Source organism: Phyllostomus discolor, chromosome 7, assembly GCF_004126475.2.
Source record: "Phyllostomus discolor isolate MPI-MPIP mPhyDis1 chromosome 7, mPhyDis1.pri.v3, whole genome shotgun sequence".
Classification (NCBI taxonomy): domain Eukaryota; kingdom Metazoa; phylum Chordata; class Mammalia; order Chiroptera; family Phyllostomidae; genus Phyllostomus; species Phyllostomus discolor.
Window position 1 is genome coordinate 26,886,553 of NC_040909.2, and position 4,873 is coordinate 26,891,425.

The window sequence follows — 4,873 nt, forward strand, 5'->3', positions numbered from 1 at the left end:
GTGGTTCAGTTCCAGCCCCATACATTGAAGAGACGATCTTTGCTCCATTACCCATTACATTGCCTTTGCTCTTTGTGGGTGTCTCTCTGGGCTTTATTCTGTTTCATTCATCTGTCTACTCTTTCCACTAATTCTACATTGTCTGATTATTTAAGGTTTATAGTAAGTCTTGAAGTCGGATAGTATCAGTCCTCAAACTTTGTTCTTCTCCTTTGATACTATATTAGCTATTCTGGGTCTTTTGCATCTCCACATAAACTTTAGAATGAGTTTGTCAAAATCCACAATATAGCTGCTGGGATTCTAATAGAGATTGCATTGAGTCTACAGATACAGTTGAGAAGAACTGACATCTTAATAATACTGAGTCTTCCTAACCATGAACATGGATTATTTTTCCATTTATGTAGTTCTAGGATTTTACTCATCAGAGTTCTGTAGGTTTTTTCATAGCTCTTGTACATATTTTGTTAGATTTATACCTAACTATTCCATTTAAGAGGCTGATATAAATGGCATTTTTTAAATTTCAGATTTCACTCTTTTATTACATATAGGAAAGCAGTTAACTTTTATATATCACCTTGTATGCTGCAAATTTGATATAATTGCCTAGCAGTTTCAGGAAGTTTTTTTTTTTAAAGATTGTTTATTTATTTATTTTTAGAGGGGGAATGGAGGGAGAAAGAGAGAAAGAAATATCAATGTGTGGTTGCTGGGGGCCGTGGCCTGCAACCCAGGCATGTTCCCTGACTGGGAATCGAACCTGAGACACTTTGGTTCAGAGCCCGCACTCAATCCACTGAGCTATGCCAGCCAGGGCAGGAAGTGTTTTTTAAAATTGACTTTTTTTTGGTATTTTCTACATAGATGATGATGTCATCTGTGAATAAAGGCAGTTTTATTTCTACCTTTTTACATACAACTTTTTTTCTTGTCTAAGTGCATTAGCAAAGACTTCCAATACTATTTTGACTTTTTACATGGCTTCGAACTTTAAAAGGACTTGTACTGCAACTTGCATTGTTTGGCTGTACATTATGGGGCTCATCATGTTGACGTGGGTACTGTTTTTATCTTCACTACTGTTTGTTGTATCTGTTGAGTATCCCATGGTTTATTCATCCATTCTCTTGCTGAGGGACCATTTAATTTTTTCATTTTTAAATTCTAAATGTTTAACCATACCTTGTAAGACTTCACAGAGGCTTCCCTCTTGAGCCTTGACCACCAACATGCCATCCAGACTGAGGAAAACCTGAGGGCCATGTGAGCCCTGGCCACAGCCACGTCAGTAACACAGGAAGCACCGAGGAGGCTGAGGTAATGCTGGTGTCTTGCATCATCATGGGATCAACTTCAACAAATGTCACCCAGGGTACTTTGGGAAAGTTGGTATGAGGCATGACCACTTAAGGAGGAACCAGAGCTTCTGCCCCACTGTCGGCCTGGATAAGCTGTGGACCTTGGTCAGTGAGCACACACGGGTAAATGGTGCCAAAAACAAAGCAGGAGCCACCCCCATCATTGATGTGGTGGGATTGGGCTACTACAGAGTCCCGGGAGAGAGAGAGCTCCCACAGCGGCCTGGCACTGTGAAAGCCAAATTCTTCAGCAGGAGAGCTGAGAAGATCAAGAGTGTTGGTGAGGCCTGTGTGCTGGTAGCTTGAAGCCACATGCAGGGAAATTCTTTAAATTCTCACTTGTGCAAAGGAAATTCTGAATGTTTAAATTTTACTTACAGGTTGATTATTACAAACTATGCTGCTTCGGACATTGTTAAACACCTTTATGCCTGTGATCACTTTAGAACCATTCTCAGGCTAGGTACTAGAATGTTATTAAAAGAATGTGAACTTCCTGAGTAATCTTGGATAAGCTTTTCTCTGAACTTCAGTTTCCCCCTCTCCAAAACAATAATTCTAGTATCTACCTTATAAGGTCACTGTGAGATTATATTTGGCAATATATCGACATGGTTAGCTTCCCATCCACCACTCTACCTATCCACCTTCCACAAAAGCCCACCCAGGCTTTTTTTTTGCACTTACATTTCAGTGACCAGAACTTTACAAACATTCCATGTACACACTGACCATGGCTTAGTAAATGGGTGGGATGCTGTATCCTGAGACATACAGTATTTCGTACACTTTTCTTTGGCAACAGCAAGGAGCTCATTATTTTGAGGTCTCAGTGCGTATTCTAGAATGGTTCTCTATGGGAGGGCCTTGATTGAATAGAACACCCAGTACGTGAAGGAAGTAACTGTGCATGGACCAGCATTCTCTAACACAGTTTTGATTCCCCCCACTCCAAAAATGCTCAGAGTGTCACGATTTGTCATCTAGTTTTTTTATCGATATTTGCCTTGATATTTGCCTAGCCCTTTAGAGTTTTCACAGCTGCTTCACATGTATGACCTCATTGGACCTTCACCAACGCCTTTGAAGGATTGGGCACATCTAGGTTCAAGTATGAGTTCCCTAAATTTACACACCCTGAGATTGGGAAAAATAAGAAGCTAGGACTTTACATAGCTGGGCCATTGCTTTTTTCTACTATCTCATAATAGAGAGTGGTCTCTCCAAATACAAAAGATAGAAGTATTTTTCACTATGCTCTATTAAAGCTTATTAACTAGGACCAGAATGTAAAATAGTCAGCTCAGCCTTTGATGGAGAAAAAGACGTCACTTAGAATGGATTGAGCTAAGACTCATCCTGTGCCAGGCTTTGTGCTAAATTGCATTAGGTAGCTCACCTCATTTAATCCCCACTCACAACACCCAAATGAGGTTGGATACCATTCCTGATTTTACTCACGAGAACTCAGATGCTTTGAGTATGAAGTATCTCTCCTAATGTCACTGATTAGTTAGCTGCAAAATCAAGAGCCTGGCTACCTCCAGTCCTCTGTGATTGTCACTCAAGCCTCAATCCTACCTCAAGCCACTCTCCATAGAATGTAGCAGTTTACATAGAACAGATCTGGTGGTGTGTTTGGAATATGTGTCCAAAAAATGCATATATTCCTCTTTTGCAGAATCTTTAAAAAATTTGTTGAGGTGAAATTCACATGATTAACCATCCAGAAGTGAATAGTTCTGTGGCATTTAGTACATTCACAGTGTTTTGCAGACACAAGCTATCTAGTTTTGAGACACTGCTATCATTCCAATACCCAGGTGAGCTTTAAAATCCCGTGTGGTGCTGCTTCTCTGCATTGACACCTGCATTGACACCTGCATTGACTGGCACAGGGTCTGTCACCTGGTAGCAGGCCACCCCCATGCGTGGGCTCCGACGCCATGCCCGGCAGCACTCCTGGGTGGACACTCCCCTTGCCCTGCTTCAGCCCTGATACCTGCCCTGGGCCACCTTGCCTCGCCCTTCTCTCCCTCTCAGCTGCTGGTGCAGAGCCTGCCTTGCTCTGTCCCAGGTAATTGTTTAAGCAGAATTGTTTGTTAAGGGAAGGGAAGAGAAAGAGGAAACAATAGTTTTATTTTTAGCTAGCTCCCCAAGTGAATTTTACAATTTTGTTAGTTGGTCATAAACCTTACTTTGAAAAACACTGAATGAGAGCAATGGAACCCAAATCCTTTGATGTTAGAAATTATTTGAGAATGTGATTTAGAATGTGCATTGATACACAGGTGAGAAATAGCTCATTATTTCCTTCAAAAGTGCTATCAGAGTAAGAAAAATAGGTTATATGAGATTAAATAGAATGTCCCAGATGTCAGTAATGCACAGGATTGCATAAAAGAGCTGCAGTTACTGTCAATTTTCCTGAAAACTCCATAGAGGGGCTTTAGATGGATAATGCTAAGGTGTGACTTTAGGTGCCTGTTCTCATAAAACATTTCTGAATCGGATTGTACAAGGGCCACCACATGCCCACCCTCTACATGGTGAGACTGTCAAAAGAAATAGTAATTCACCATCTGGAAAACACAGAAGGAGCCGTAGTCTCTACTCAAGTCTTAGGAAGAAGGACTACTGGAGAAGTTACATCACACGACACGCAGTAAAAGCCTTCCATCACTCAGCTGTCACTGTGTGACAGTCCTCCCCAAAACACAGTGGGGGTGAAACAGCTATCATGCGTTGCTGCTCACGTGTCTGTGGGTCGCCTGCATCTTGGCTGACCTAGGAAAGACTGTTGGACTGGCCCTGCTCTGTGTCACTCACCTCCTTCTGGAACCTGCAGGCTAGACAGTGGCCAAGACGGGGGTCACCTCAGGTCTAAGTCTCAGAACTGGCTCGCTTTATTCATCTCAGTCATTTGGCCAAATCAAGTCCCATGGCCAACCCCCAAATTCAGGGGTGTTGAAATCTATTCTGCCCTTTTATTAGGCATGTCTGAAGAGTCATGAGGCAAAGCCAGTCAATGGTGAGAGAGTTGAAAGGACAAATACATCATCAGCCCTGAAGAAACTCATCAGCCATCTCCTTCTCGAAGGCTCCCCTCTTGAAGTCATCTGCTGTCCTCCAGATCTTTATCTTTCGCAAATCTTCTACCAAATAGTTCATTCACACTAGCAACATCGTCTCCTTCGGCACCCTCCTAGCACTGTCCTGACTTATTCTCTCAGATTTCCCTTTTTCATTACATCTCTACCCTTTGCCTTGTTACTCCAGCAGCACCCAAGGGACCCAGACTGAACAGGCAAAACACCCATGGAGGGCAGGGGGGCAGCTGGTGAACGCTCTCACACTGCTGCTTCCTCCCTGCCTCAGGCCATTAGGAGCTGCTGGCATGTGTTGGGACTCCAGCATTCGCCTATCCAGATCAGAGTGGTGGAGGAAATACTGTAAATACTGTAAATGGCCTGGTAATTGTGCCATATGTCACCTTAATAAACTTAACT

The 4,873-nt window shown here is 42.6% G+C and overlaps 1 pseudogene; it reads left to right on the forward strand.

Moving 5' to 3' along the window:
• The first annotated feature begins 1,235 nt into the window (after positions 1–1,235).
• On the forward strand, positions 1,236–1,704 carry LOC114502141 (annotated as a pseudogene).
• The last annotated feature ends 3,169 nt before the right edge of the window (positions 1,705–4,873 follow it).